The following is a 16,073-nucleotide window of genomic DNA, read 5'->3' on the forward strand; positions in this document are numbered from 1 at the left end:
CCCGGCAGCCATGACCCAGGGACCAAGGTGGGCGGGCAGTGGCTTCCCTTATGCTCATACGAGCCCTTTACCGTTGACTAGGAATGAGTGTTAACATTGTCATTCCCAACATACAGATATGAACATGGAGGCTCTGAAAGGTTATTGATTTGATCAAATCATCGTTCGTTCCAACTCGTCCTTCCAAACCCTCAGCCAGCACCTGAGTCCAGTATCCACCAGCTGAAATCACAGTGTCCAGAGGCTCATACTATGTAATGGAAAGAATAAAAAGGAAAACCAAAAAAGAGCAGCACGGTCAAAACATGAATGGTAGCAGTCATCATCTGGGTCTCCCTCAGCTGGATGCAAGTGGAAATTCATCCATTCGGGATTGTGAGGAGACAAAGCACCTGTCTCCTCATATTCACACCTTTGCTTCCAACCCACTCCCAACAAATAGAACCTCAGTGACCTGACCTGAGCCACGCAGGTCCTCGATACGGGGACAGAGCAAATATGATGGTGATGTACTTAATGCAAAGACAAGGTCGGAAGACATGCTGGTTGGGTTGATGGGGGTCCTAGTGGAGGTGGCAGTGGGGTGGAGGCATCCCGACACTGTTAATAACCATAGCGGGAACCTGTCACAGTGAAAGCAGTAAAATGTCAGGCAACTGAGGCACAGGGCAGGTCAAGTGACAAGCCTGAGGTCATCACAGAGTTGATGGTAAAGCCGGGCCCCAGAGTCCGGTGCCCCTCCCACTGTCCACAAAGCTAAGGAGTCACAGGAGTCAAGACTTTGCTGACTGCCCATGAAGGCTCACGCTGGAAGTCCTCCTCACTAGGGGCTGAGAGGGCAACCGTGCCATGGCGTCTATGCCAGAGCAGCAGGCAGCCCTGAGCCAGCTGCCTGGAGGGAAGGGCAGGGTGGCTGCCCTGTTCACCCTGCTTCACCATCTCAGGCCAGGCCACCACGGGAGGGGGGGCAGCTCTAAGTCCCTGAAGAGAACCTAGTGGCCTCCCTTCCCGGGGTTCTCCCAGTCCCCTTCCACCATTGCCCCATGTTTTCTTGCCATCCACAATACCCACCGTTTGAGACAGAATATAAAAAGTTTTAAGGTTCACCTTAGTGGTTTAATAAGGGGAGACCAGACTCCACACTTGGGTTGTCCTGTCTTAGTGGCTCTGGGCAAAGTTACGCACAATGAAATACTCCAGATATTTGCCTCAGCTTTGGAAAATAGCAACACATCTAAACCACTGGAATAATGACTTGAATTACTAGAATAATCCCCAGTGTGGCCTTCAAAATAAACCTAAGTGCCAAAAAAAAAACAAAGTCAAGTAGAGCAGGCAAGGAATAGATGTGCCACCACTTGAATAGCATTCTATGGCAACCACCTTATAGGTGTCACCAAACACACGTCCATGCACCTCTCCATCCTCTTGTCCCCATTCACTCAACACTGCCTGAGTGCCTGCTCTGTGCCAGGCTCTGTGCTGGGCAGAGGCCCAAGGCACAGACAATAGGTGCAGAGGGAGCTCTGCAGAGGGAGAGGGCCCCCAGGGACTGGGCTGGGCTGGGCGGGAAAGGCTTTGTGGAGCCGAATTTGTATTACATTGTCCACTAGCTCTAAAGTTTCAGCTATTTATGCCCCCAATATTGGCTCCATACAAGGGCTGTCCGTACAGTAGGGGCTGATAGAGGTGGACTGAAGCCAGGCATCCCAAAGCCAGAGTGAACACACTCAGCAAGATCTCTAACACAGCTGGTCCCCTGGAGGTACTTTGGGCCTCAGGGACTTTGGGTCCCTTAGTGGGTGCCAGCAAACACTTGACAAAGCTTCAGTCCCAGGCAGCTGTGAGTCTCAGCACCAGAATAGCCATGCGCTGACACCTCAAAGGGCCTGGCATCCACACCCAGAGGGCAGAGAGGGCTTGCTCCTTCTAGCTGAATGCTGGGGAAACCAAAGCTTAAGGATTTTAAGCGACTTGTTTAAGCTTATAGCACAACGAGGTGGAGGTGCAGGGCTTTTATAAAGCAGAGCTAAATATTTCTGATCACCCTGACCTAGCTTCCTATTTGTCTCATGAGGAAACAGAGGCATTTTTCTATATAGCATACCTGAAAAATTCCTCAAACTCTTAAAAAACAAATGAGTGTTTGCTTTTCCTGATTGAGTTTTTTCTTTGTGAGAGCAGCTGTGGCGAGAGTGACTGGGGGTCTGTCCCAGGGTGCAGGTGACTTCCTCCTGCCAAAAGGGAGGTTTTTGAGAGCAGGTGATTAACATGCAGCCAGATACCAAGCAGTGCCACTCCCCTCCCCTCTCTTCATAGGGAGGGCCCTTGGTTCAGCCTGCCCTGGAAGCCTCAAGGAGGGCCACGGCCACTTGCCAGCTTTCCCTTCTCCTTGAGCCCTTACTGTGCTCCTCTAGAGCCAGCCCCCAGGTCCTGAGGCTTCGGGAGGTGAGAGCAGCTTTCAGGGTCACAGAGGCCGGCCTCAGGAGACTTAAGCTATCACCTGGGGCAAGTGGCTCTGAGCACCAGTTTCCTCGACCATAAAATGGGAATCATGCATCCCATACAACCCCTACTTAGGGAATTGTGAAGACTGTAAATATCTGTAATGTTGGCCCACAGTCAGCACTAATAAATGGTAGCTATTATGACTATTAATAGTTTGTTGTTCAGAGGAAGGTGAGCCAGAGACACCAGACACAGAGATCACTGGTTGAAATGGTCTGCAATATATGGCCAGGGAGTCAGTAATTTTACAAGTCCCCCGATGACTCCAGATACGGGAATATCTTTTTTCTAAGCAAGTAACCAACTCTTGCAACCCTTAGAGCAGGGGTTCTCAACTCTGGCTGCACAATAGAAGCACCCAGGAAATTTTAAGACTACTGGTGCCTGGGTTCCATCCCCAGAGATTATGATATCCTGGGTCCGGGATTGTAGCCTGGAATCAAGATATTTAAAGGCTTGCTGGGTGACAGATGTGCGGCCAGGACTGAGAAATACGGACTTCCAACAGTACTGTGATTATCTCCATTTCACAGAGGAAGAAACAATACCCTGTTACTCAAATTATTCCTTATCTTTTTCAGTACTAATATATCACCCTCTCCCTCAGTTCTTTGGGGAATGCTGTCTCTCCCACCAGGACAGCTTTTGTTTGAGGGGTCTGCGAGGTAACTGCTCCGGTATTTATTTGCAAATCAAGACAGAAGATTCCCCTGGGCTTTGGGGGATAACAGGAATAGAAGTTTGCATCTGGGCACCCCCTGATCACCTTCCCCAGAGCAGATGCCCAACAGACCTGCGGTGGCTCCAGCCTGCCCAGTAGACCCATGGTCACGTGAAAGCAGTGACGGTGATGGGCCCCTGTCTGCCCGTCAGGAATACTCCAAAACCCGAAGTTCAGGCTCCACGGTGCAGAGGTACCCAGCTGGATTACAGCTAGGCTACGGAGACAAGGGATGGACAGTGAGGGCCCTTCTAGGGTAGGGGCAGAGCCACCCCAGGCATCATCCAGGGAGGGAGCAGAGAGAAGCCATCCAATCTCTAATGGAAATCATCACCAACACTACATCAAAAATCATGGGAATTCTGAAACACTGATATGCATATGCAAAGTACACATATTCTACCCACCTCCCCGCCTTTGCAACAGCAACAGTTAATGCCTACCCCATGGTCTAGTGCAGCAAAGGGCTGATAGTCTGGAGGCCAAAATCCTGGTTCTGCCCTGCCATCAAAGCTGCACGGGTTTGGGCAAGGAACTGCCTCCTTGGGTCCTGTTTCGTCACCTGCCACCTCAGGTCTAACCCCAGAAAGCTTCCAACCAGCCTGCGACAGCTCCGAACGGAAGTGCAGGCTTCCCCTCACTCTGCAAATTCCCATCTCTGGGCTGGTGTCGGGAGACTTGGGTTCTAGTCAGAGCCCTACCACTGACTGGCCAAGACCCTGGTCAGCCTGCTCAACAACCTGTGCCTCAGATTCCCCCCTTGTCAAGTGGAGATGAGGAAACCTGGCCTGCCCACCTCATAGGGTGGTTGGGGAAATCAGGAGATAGTGCCTGAGAAAGGACTTTCCCGCCAGCACTGCAGAAATACGGGAGACATGGGCATGGGCGGATGGAACCCTGTGCCTGAGGCCAACTTGCAAAGTCACATAGGAGGGTTTTAGCCATCAACAGTAAATCTGCAAGACACAGAAACTACCTTCCCCACTTCTGCCAGCCACACTCTCCTGCAGTTAAATCAGGAACACACCTCTCTTCCCAGGCTCAGCTCCTCACTCACTCAGCACCCCAGGAGGATGGAGCAGGCTGCGGAGCGATTGGGACAGATGAGCCTCATTTCAGAGCTCAGCAGGGCCCAGGGGTCACCCCACGGGCTCTCCTGCGGACTGCCCAGGAATCAGATGGAAACCACTGACCCAGAAGAGTTTCTCAGTGCCGAAAATGGTGTTGGTGCCTTCAGCAGCCACTCCTAAGCTTCATCAATGGGCTGGCTCCATCACCCCAAATCCCTCACTGCCAAAGAATAACCTGGCCATGACCCAAATCTCGCACCACATAGATTTTGTACTGCAATGTAGACATTATCACATTTATGTCCACCTGGTGTCTTTATAAGCTAATTGTTATTTATGCTCTCCTTGAAAGTGCAGGTGTCATTCTTAGTTCCATCTTATAGATGTGAAAACTGAGGTTTAGGGAGATTAAGTGACTTGGTAGTTGGGCCTGGTAGCAGGCCCCGACAGCAGGGCCAGGACATAAAGCCGTGTCTACTGGTTCCAGCGTCCAGTGAGACTCAAGGTGATGAGGTAGCAGGGGTATGTCAAGCAGTAAGGAGAGGCGCCCACCCCAGAAGGAGGAGCATTTTCTCACTGACATCGTTTGTAACTGCCAGTGCAATAGAAGAGCCAGACTGATTTTTATTCAATTTTGTCATTGGTTTTAATTCTCAAAAGATACTGCACCCCTCATGGCCTGCACCGAGGCAGACTACTCCCACAGCACACCCACCCCTGCCTTCCACGGTAAGCCACAGCCAGCCAGACTTGCTCTGGCGGCCACCAGGGCCTGGCTGCTAATGGTGTCTGGTAAGGTCTATGAATACAGTGGGCCCAACTCATTCCCTTTCCCAGTCACCATTAAAGTGTCCATGAATTTAGCAACTTGCTCCCAAAGTCACCAGTTTATCAAGGTGGAGACGAGGCAGAGCTGCACAGAATAGAACCCAGGGGTGAGATGCCAGGGGAAAGAGGGGTATCAAACAGGAAGCGGTCCAAGGCGGAGGAGGCGGAGGGCGGCTTTCTCCTCCTGCTTCCCTCAAGGGGTCACTGCAGTTCCTCCTCCCACACTGGAGAACAATGAGCTGATTCCTCTGGAATTACCCTTCAAGTATCCAGAGCCCCAGGGCAGGGATAATGCTTGGAAGTTTCCAGTCACGGCCACCCCAGGTGCAGCTGAGCAGTAGAGGAAAGGGCCCTTCAGCTAACAAAAATCTCAAAGGCCTGGGCAGGAACGGCTGAAATCTATACAGTCTGCAGAACCCGGCCAGCCTGGTCCCCATGCCCCACACCTCGATCCCGGTCTGGGGACGGCGCCGCAGAGCCCCCTCCTCACGCCTCTTTCTGGCCAGGCTTGACGTGGGGCCTCTGTGGCTGACTCTGCCCCTTATCTCCCTCCCCTTCCCTACACATCCAGCCCCTAGCCAGGCACTCCTAATTCCCATGTGCAAGATCTTTCCCCTCATTGCCTTGGCAATAAACCTGTTTCTGATCTCCTATTCCAGGATTGACAGTCAAAAGAGCCAGGTCCTGTTTCCAGCTCGACTACCTTTAGCAAATCATGTGACTCTGAGCCTCAGTTTCCTTGTGCGTAACACAGACATGAGAATGTCCTAATCTCATCAGATTGTTATGAAGATGAAGTGAGACAAGGGTGTGAACGCCCTGAGTAAACTATAATTTCTCCACGAATGTGTATTATTCTTTCCTTCTACCCACTGGATCACGGCGTCTGGATTCTGTTCTCCATTCTCCAATCCCAGCATATTACTGAACCTGATTTAGCCCTAGTGAACCCCATCCTCAGATCCCAGCTTAAAAATAGACAGTGCTCAGCAGGACCATGGCAGAAGACAAGGATGGTCCCAGGTGATACCAGGATTCAGGATACACTTTGGGACCCAATTACTCGAGGTTGGGGCAGGCAAGGATCCTGATATCCAGGAAGACAAGATAGGGTGAAGAAATATAAAGTTACCAGAAGTTGAACCAGGAAGCAGGTCAGGATTCCAGGCCAGAGAGATGAGCGCAAGGAGCAAACATTTACCAAAAGCCAGGTGGACCGTGCATCGACAACTAGGTGGGCAAGCAATGAGTGACAGTCACACAGGAGCAGCAGCCAAGCCAGCACCGGGCAGATGGAGACTGGAGCACACAGAACACCAGCACAAGACCTGCGAACACAAGAGTACCCAGGGCCATTCAAATGGCTTTTTCTCCCAGCTCATGAACCAAACCTGCTATCCAGTGAACCCATTCCTCCTCTCTGACTATGCTGTCAACGCTTTCCTAGTCTCCTGACAATGGTTTTTAAATTTATTTGAGGTGTGTATCCCTCTTTCCAATAAATCTTGCACAGAAGCCTAATACATAAAACAGATAAAAAGCAGTGTTTGTTTTGGGGGGCAGGGCACTTAGAACCCATCTATTCAGAGCCTTCATGATGCCTAAAGGGGTTCCATGGAACCCCAAGAGCTCCAGGAAACAGTTTGAGAAGTATGCTCTATAGCATGCAAGTGTGCTCTTTGATGATCCCAAAACAGTTCCAAACTGTAAATGAAAAAAGAAAAAAAAAAAAGAGAGAGAAACAGAAAACAATGATGTTTCTCAAAATTATTATCTAGTCTTTCAAAAAGTCACTCCAACCAAGCCAAGCCCAGGGTCAGCACTGTTCTGTAAGATAAGCATCAGGAACCGCATATGACAGAGCGGAACTCTGACCTACAAATGGCCCCTGTCCACCAAGTCACAGGTGTCTGCCTGTGCCGGCCGAGAGCAGCTGCACTTACAAGTTGGCTCAGGGAAGTCCTGCCCTTGCAGACTAACTTCCTTCCTCTGACATTTCTCTGTTTTGGTCAGAAAAAACTCCTAAGGCACAAAAAAGAAGGAATTGTTGAGCAGAGCAAAATTGGGCTGAGGTATGATTCCTTTTTGGAATCTGTTTTTTAGTACAAGCACTTTTTGCTGCTCCTGTCAAATGAACATGAGCTCAGGAGTCCAAGGCCTGAAACAAATTACACTCAATTTAAGTTGAACTTGCTAAATGGAGAAGTGTCTATGTACAGCTGTATATAAGTGAAAATGCAGCTCAGTGTCCTCTGGTATTTCCCTTAGTTTCAAGTCTAGATTCTAGATGCTGACATGGTGCAGGCTACTGTGGCGGTGTTGGGCTTGGAGGCTACCATCCATCCACCTGCCCTTCTCCTCCCCAACCACCCACTCACCCATCCACCTAACTGTCCATTTACCAATCCACCCACTAATTTATTCCTCCCTCCCTCATTTATCAATCAGTGCCCTATGTGCTATAAATAGGACACACCCCACAACTTGTAGGGCTTACAGTCCACTGGGGAGACCAAACACTAATGGAAAAAGAAATACTGCGTGGATGGGTAAGAAATAACTGCTTCAGTGTCAAGTGAGTGAGCAAACAGTTAATGCTACAGCAGTTGAGCAAGTACTGGCCTCAGGGAGCCAGGGGAAGCCTTATGGAACAGGCGGGATTTGAACCTGGCCTGGCAGAAAAAGGCAGATTCAGAGGAGACAGCTCACCACAGTTGGAGAAGCTTTATTCTGTGGAGGCCCCAAGTCACCACCTCTCTACCTCACTTCCTCCCCATCAAGCGGCCACTTGCTCGAGGAAATACACCAGGAAGCTGAACTTGCCCTTTCCCCTCCTCTTTATGGGGGTGGAGGGAGGGGAGAACAAGTGGTCAGCAGCCAGTGATGGGTGCCTTCTCACCGCCCAGCTCCTGACAATCAGATGTATGTTTAACTAATGAAAGAACTTTAACAGAACAGGTCAGCTAGCTGACCTAGAAACACCAGCCAACCGGCCTTCACAGCCTGAGCAGAGCCCAGGAGGCTGGCCCATCACAGATAAGACCTTCAACATGACTCATGCAGCAGAGGAAGAAAGGGACTACAAGAAGACAGAAAAATCCAGACTGGTTGTAGTTCTGCTACTGCAGTGGGGGTACAGGGCCACCCCTTATAAAATGGTGGCATGAACAGTTTCTCTGCTACAATACCTCTCTCCCAACTTGCCAGACCCAACCCTCTAGGAAGGGCTCTGTACCCAGTCTGTCTCCTGTGAGCTTGGCACCTCCCCTTGGCCCACATCCCCCTGGGATCCATTCCATAGTTCACATAAAGTAGCAAAGGACTCCGGAGGGTTAACCTAACCATTTCAAAGCAACACATTCACATTTTAACAGGATCCCTGACCAAGAGGGGCTTTCGGTGGCAAGTTTAGGCCTATATCAGGCAGGTGGAAAAACTACTAGGAGACAAAAAGGTCTTTCTACCTTTCTAAAATTCACACCTGACAGGCAGCTCTGCAGAGGACTATGTATGTCTGTGTATGTGAATGTGGGTGTGTGTACAAATCATCACCAATTACTGTCAGTTCTCTTCTGTCAAATGTCCCAGGGATTCTTGTAACTTCTTCATTGATTAATTCAACTCTTAACCATCTACGGTGGGTGCTGTTTCTCAGAATTTCTGTGAATACTCCAAGTTTGCTTCCTCATCATTACTTGACAATCCCCTAGGTCACCTCTTGCAAACACTCAGGGCTGTGAATGGGAACACCACCTGCTGTGGGCAGAGGGCACGGTTAGGAGTTCTGGCTCTACACCAACTTCCAAGTCCCCTTCCCTCTTAGGACCTAAGTTTTCTCCTCTGAAAAATGAAGGGTTGGACTGAATGTCTTTCAGGTACCCACCCCCTTCCCAGCTCACCCCCTTAGGATTCTCTGATGCAGGTCAGTATGGCCCATGTATCTGTCAGGATGAGATATACAAGGTGATTTCTGGGTTTCCCGCTGGGTTCAGCCATGGGCTCAGGCTGCCAAGATTTATCGGTCACATGTTAACCAACTAAATTTCCAAAGGGGGAGGATCAGGGTTTTGGGCAAGGAAAGCAGATGTCAGGTACTCTCAGCAAGATGTACCATCTTCACATCCAGCAAAATGCTGAACATTCCAAACAACAAAGGTATTTATATAACGAATGACCTGGACATTCACCTTAGCCCTTAACCTCCAACCCGCTCAAAAGAGTCTAGAGGGTAAGAACTTCCTAGTCCTCTTTCTAACTCTCACAGTGCCGCTCAGCCTGAGCACAAAGCAGGGAGTCAGCCCATGTTTATAGAAATGAAGATCTAATTGAGGCAGGAAGAGTGGTGACAGGTGTCACCCACCAGCCCTCAATGCAGCGGGAGCACTTCACTGACAGACTCATTTAAGAAAGATCACATTCTAAGCGGCCCCCAGCAGAGCCAGCAGCGCATCTGTGTCATAATCATAAAAAAGAACATGTTCTTGATTTTTTTTAGTTGCAAAAGGAGCATGTTTGTTATTTTTAAAAAGAAAACAAAACATACAAAAGCACAAAAGGAAGTTAAAAATTGTCCTTAATCCCACCTTATTGAGATAACCATTTGTTAGCATTTTGATGTCTGCTCACTTAGATTTTTTTCCATGCATACTATAGTCTTTTTTATTTGTTTGTTCATTTTTAAAAATGTAACTGGGATGATAACATATGCACTATTTTGGAACCTGTTTTTCTTTTATTCCCCACTTAATACTATAGCCACTTAACATTTTCCCAGGTAATTAAACATTCTTTTTACTACCTGATTTTAAATGGCTGCATCATGTCCCATCATACAAAAACACATGATTTTTAAAGCAAATTTTTAATTTTGGACATTTACATTGCTTCCAATTTTTAATAAAATCAATAACACTATTGTATATCCTCATGTATAAATCTTTACATACATCTCTGATTATCTTTCCCTAAGATAACTTCCAAGAACTACAATCCTTAGTCAAAGGTTATATACATTTTTAAGGTTTTCCATGCTTGACAAATTATCCTCCAGAAATATTGTCCCATTAGTACTAACAGCCATAAATATTGTTGCCCCTTCTCCACCCTGGGCACATCTCACCAAACACTGGTTCATTATTTTTTTGCTGCTTTACCATTTTCATACTTGAAAGATGATATCTCATTGTTGTTTTAACTTGAATTAAGTTAATTAATTTATAGTTGAATATTAGTAAGAGTGAACATCTTTTCCTGTGTTTATTGGTAATTTGAACTGCCTATTCATATATGCTTTGCTAATTTTTCTATTGGGGTGCTTGCCTTTTTCTTATTGTTTATAAAAGCCCCTTACATATCTGTCATACTAACCAGCTGTCATGTATGTTGCAAATACTTTCCCTGATCGTATTGTCTAGAAAGGAGCCTGAGGTCTTCTCAGTATCAGGTGGTATCTGCCAGTTTCTCCCTTTGACCTCTCTCTCCTCCTGCCTGTCTCTTCAAACACCCAACTGCTGTGCCTTAGGGCCACTCTGAAGGGAGGTGCCTTGTACCATGGTGTGCACAGGCCCAGAGAAACCTCATCCCTGACACCTAGTCCTTCCCTCAAAGTCACCTCATTTTGCCTCTTGACAGTGGCTCTCCTGGCTGATTGCAGGACGGAATGGCAGCCCCGGGTGAGCAGGTCCAGCTGCAGAGTGGGCCTGGTGCCTCAAGAGTAGGCTGCAACTCCAGGGTGACCAGCACAAAAGACCCCTTTAGAGATGCAAAGTAACTCCCTTGCTCCCAAACTATCCATTATGTTGTTTAGTGTCCTTTGTAACAGGGTGCACAAAATGGCTTTCTTACGGGACTTAGTTCCATGAAGATGCCTGCCTACCCTGGAAAATGGGTAGCCTTCCTCATTTCAGTTAATGAACACGCCATTATCTCATTTCCCCTGTCAATGACAACAACTGCAATGGCCTAGATCTTGGGTCTATTTCCTTCCTCCTTCACACACCACTGGTTCTCAGACTTGCAGACGTATCAGAATCATCTGGGGAGCTTGTTAAAAATGCATATGCCAAGGCCTCACCACAGAGTTGATAAATCATAATTTTTGGAGGCCTGTGGCTTTGGATCTTCCATCTTTATTTTCAAATTTCTGTCTATGTGCCTCTTGTTGTATGTTGCCTCAAATCCTTAACATACGTGAGCAGGAGGAACTAACTAAGAGCGGTCCTGGGTTGCCATCACCGCCCCAGAGAAAGACAGTGAGCTGCAGGGCTCCACTGCAAAGACAGTACTTGGTCCATCTCACAGGCGGCCGAAGGAAGCCGCAAACTGTTAAAAGTATCGTCCCAGGCAAAACCACCCAAACAACCATTTACTGTCAATTCCAGTGGCAAGTTGATTGACTGCCAAGCAGAAGGCATTTCTCACAGGAATAAAATGGTGACAGCCCCACCCCCCTACTGCCCCCATGTTCACAGGTGGCCCATTCCGTCATCCCCGCCCTCAAAGGTATTTGATTCTAGATCCACACCCAGCCTCCCTAAGCCCACAAGCCTGGAGGGCGAGGTGGGGGTGGAGGAAACAGGTCCAAGTCCTCTTAGAATCAGACTTCCCTCCAAGCTCTTCCCCTGCCCGGCCCTGTCTCCCCAGCAGAAGCCAGGCCCTCTGTTGGGCAAGCGGCTCAGAGTTGCGGCTCTGCCACCTCCTCTGTCATCACCACCCCCAATTAGCAGCTACCAGGCGCCTTCGGGGCTGCCACTCCTTCCCAGTTCCTCTAATGCCCTCTGAGTCTTTTATAGGATTTGGCACTGCCTGATAAGTTTCCTTCAAGCCTAATTGTCAGAACACAGGAAAGGTATGTTTTACTTCCAACATGTTTGTTTTCCTCTATCTACCCAAACTGCAATCTAGAATAGACCCCAGCCCATGGCCTGTTCCCTCTAGAAACCCACCAGCCAGCTTCCCTCACGAGCTGCCTCAGGGTGGCCTTGTCCTCATGCACAGGGCCCACTTTGGAGTCACAGGAGGCAGAGATTAACCAGCAGTGCTCTGAGGGAACAGGGGACTCAGACCTGGGAAGTTCCCCAGGAAAACCCCAGGCCAGTTCCATTACTAGCTGGCTCTGGCAACTTGGGTGAGTTTCTTAACTTTTCTGTCTCCGTTTCTTCATCAGTAAGATAGGGATGACATCACCTCATAGGTCGTGATGAGGACTCAGTGCCTTGATAGGTGTAAGTGCCTAGAATAGCATCTGGCACGTGGTAAATTGATTTTAGTTTTAGCTTTCTGGGCTTTCAGTTTCCTCACCTATAAAATGAAAATAATACACTTAACTTGCAGGACTGTCAAGAAGTTTTAATTAGATAAACATGGGAACAGAGCAGAGCTTGGCTTAGCTTGTTGCTCACTAAATGGTTTCTGAAAGATGACAGATGAATAAATCCAACAGCAAATGTTATGGTCTGAAGCAAACGTTTTCATCCATGGTTGTAGGCTGTCCTTTCCTGCCCTTCAGTATTCCAGAAATCACCTCCATCCTCAGAGTAACAGGTCAATAATGCAGTCACTGGCCCCGACATGGGCCCCAGACTGGCCAGACAGGCACATTCTTGCCTTATCTAGAGAGCTAGCAGGTCCCAGCTTTCCCTTCAGAGCCGAGTGAGAAGCCAGGCTGTGTCTTAACATGTCAGGGCCCAGGACAGCCAGGAGATGGACGGTCTCCCTTGGGCCTCCTGCCCCCGCACCATTTCCTCCTAGTCAGGGACTCTGCAGGATCTCCTGACAGATGCTGGGTCTGGCTAGCAAGGCTCATTTACACACAGAGAAGTGTCCCCAGATAAACAGAGCTCTCTGCCTGGGTCCCTGGAGCTCTGCTGGGTGGATCCGCTTCCAGAGCAGACCCAGGGAAATTTCCAGGAAGCCCAGGCAGGAGTGGCTGAGATTGCCATGACCGTAACAAATGGTGCCCTCTGTGTGGATAGCTCAGCACCCACCACAGTGCCCTGGACTATACCATTTGCCTGGATCCCATCCCTATCCTTTCCTCCAACTCCCAAGGCTATAAACTCCTGAAAGGCAGGGACAGACCCTGTCTTGCCCACTGTTGTGCATTTGGCATCTGTAAGTGCTCAATAAGTATGAGTTGAACAAATGGGTCCTGAGTGTAGGCACGGGGAATGCAAAGATGAACAAATGCAGTTCCTTATTCATGTAAGAACCACCACGTGTTTGAAGAAGGCACCCGCACACATCTTGTTTCCAAACTAAACATTCTGTGTGCCTTCTCTCCCATGTTCTTTGAAGGCAGAGCTGTTTTGTGGAACTTTTCTTTGTTCCCAGGACACCTAAGCTCACACAGGGGTGTCACAGTAGGCAGTCTGACACAAACTCAGGTCAGGACCACTGCACATACACTCTGCTGGAAACCTGCCCAGTCACTGTCTGTTCTGTAGAGAATTTTCCCATGGATCCCAGAGGTGAGTAAGATGTAAAGTCATTTGTCCAAAAGTCCCCTTCCCTGCCAGCCCAGGGATTATCTGACCACGCTGGGAATGGGGGTCAGGATGATCCACAGGCTAGGTGTCAGACCCAAGGCTTTCCAGGCAGTCCTGCCCCCGCAGCTGCCAACAGCTGCTTCTCCTGGAATTGCAGGGTCAAACCACAGGGGAGAGGAAGGGCCCGTTTTGCAGTTAAGGAAACACTCTGATCTTGCCCAGGGTCACAGAGCAGTCCACGGCAGAACAGCCTGCCTTTCTCCTACAGCAAGGAACGCCAAACTTTTTCTAGTAGCAGAGCTCTCTTCCCTTTTATTACTTATGTTTAAAGTGTTTAGCAAAGTAATAGACACATGAACATGGCTAAATACAGATGAAATTTCCCAGAAGGCCTTTAGGCAGAATCAAAACCCCACCCCCATTCTGCTCCTGTCCCAGCTCTGCTCACCAAAGGCAAGCCTTTTTAAGCCTTCTGATATTTAAGAATAATTTTGAAATAAATCTTACATAGGAGCTTAATACACAAAATAGATCAAAGCTAAGATGCTTTTGTTGAAAGGGGAACAATGCAGAATACTTGCTTGATTACTACACACACACACACACACAGCCTCTCAGTCAGCACCATCGGACTCAATGGGAAAACCATGCCTCTACAGCAAGTGTCCCTTTACAGCAAGCCTCCTGCTTTTACTGGGGAACCTTCCTCTCTGAACAGACACACCTGTACTAGGTATACCTGGATTCTGTTCCCACAGCTCCTCCCATACCCAGACTCCTGAAGTACCACCAACTACAGCAAAAGAGAGCTCTACAGAGCCTCATGTTTCCCTAAGGTGTAGGCTCTGACGAGAGGGAGAGATATAGGCAGGAATCTGTGCGTGCCACAGCTCCTAAAGACACAAGTAACTAATAGCTGAATTAGCATCATGTATACCTTCATATGATTCAGTTGAATTAGATTATTTTCCTACCAACTGGCAGAATTGAGCTATGCTGGGGGATAAAAGGAAATCTTAATATAAGAGGAGCAGAAGGGATAATGTCGGGGGTGGGGAGAATGAAGGTGCCTGCAGAAAAGGCAGAACAAGGCAGGTCCTAATGCAGGTCTGCGGGGTGCGAGAGGTCAGCATGAGGGCACTCGGAGTTGGCAAGCTGGGTGACAAAAGGTGTCGGAGGAATGGAGAGTTAAGCAGATGGGAGCACCCTGATGGTGTACTCCCCAGTCCTTCCCTTCTTCAAATACTTAAGTCAACACTTCAACCACCTTCGCTAACGGCCAAAAAGAAAGTTCTGGTCTGCTCTGGATTCTGCTGTGCTGCCCCATCAGATGCTGAAGGCAGGAACTGGCTCATTCTGCTATCTCTAGATCGCTGCCCAGCCATGGGGAAATGCAGCCTGCCACCCGGAAAGAAGGTTACCATACAGGATGGTGCAATTTCCTTCCTTCTTCCTCCTTCCTCAAGCACTCACAATGCACATTTTTCTCCCTCCAAGAATCAGAGCAAATGTACAGCCCTGGAAGATAAAATGCCTCTCTCAGAAGGGGATGGGAAGGGAGCAGGGGCACTGAGTTGTGATCAGGGTCCCCAGCACAGCCTTCCTGGAAATGTCCCTCCCGGGGCCTGGGCTGAACTTTCTGTCCTCTCGTCACCCCTGGACACTGTACCCTGAGAACATTGCTCCTCAGAGTGCGGTCCTTGGGCCAGCAGCACTCACTTCACCTGGGAGTTGCTCAAAAAGTAGAACCTCAGATGCCACCCCAGCACCGAATCAGAATCTGAATGGTAACATGACTCCGGGTGAATCAGGGACATAGCAAAGTTTTAGAAATTTTATAGCAACCCCTCAATCCAATACTTAATGGAATCCTGGGTCCCTAAAAATTCACCCCAAATTCTCTTTGGTTCTGGACCTTCTTGCTGGATGGAAACCTGGGCCTAGGAAACTGTTTTCATACCTTTGAAAAGGCAGTATAATGAGCAAGCACAAATGAATGGATGTCTGATGAATGACTCTGGTGGATAATAATAAGTAACTGTGAAAAAGCAGCATTATGATTTACAAAGTGGTTGCACGTGAGTTCTCTTATTTTGTGCTCACTAAATCCCTAGGAGGCCCATAGAGACAGGGATTACTGACTCCTGCACATAGAAGGAGCCAGACAAAGGGGCCTTGGAGAGGGTGGCACAAACAGCCTCCAGCATGGCACCTGGGATCCATATCTGGTGGAAATGTCACAGCTCAACATGGATTAACCATATGTAGTCTTTGGAGGAAAGGATGATCTAATGCTTTAAATGTTTAATAACAGAGTTAATTAGAAATTTCTTTTTTATTTGGGCTTCTTATTGAATCAGCCTTACCTGCCCTAGTGGTAAACAATATCCTTGTGTATCTGCTTTGGTCAAATATGTTTTTGAAGATTAACAGATATTGCAAGGTCTTAAAGTTCTCCTG

General features: G+C 48.4%; 1 protein-coding gene across 2 annotated transcripts in view; it reads right to left on the bottom strand.

Annotated features, from left to right (window-relative positions):
• The window catches only part of DAPK2 (death associated protein kinase 2), a 110,810-nt gene that overhangs the window by 53,388 nt on the left and 41,349 nt on the right, over positions 1-16,073 (bottom strand). The window lies entirely within an intron of this gene.

The sequence above is a fragment of the Manis pentadactyla genome, chromosome 11 (genome assembly GCF_030020395.1).
Source record: "Manis pentadactyla isolate mManPen7 chromosome 11, mManPen7.hap1, whole genome shotgun sequence".
In the NCBI taxonomy this organism is placed as follows: domain Eukaryota; kingdom Metazoa; phylum Chordata; class Mammalia; order Pholidota; family Manidae; genus Manis; species Manis pentadactyla.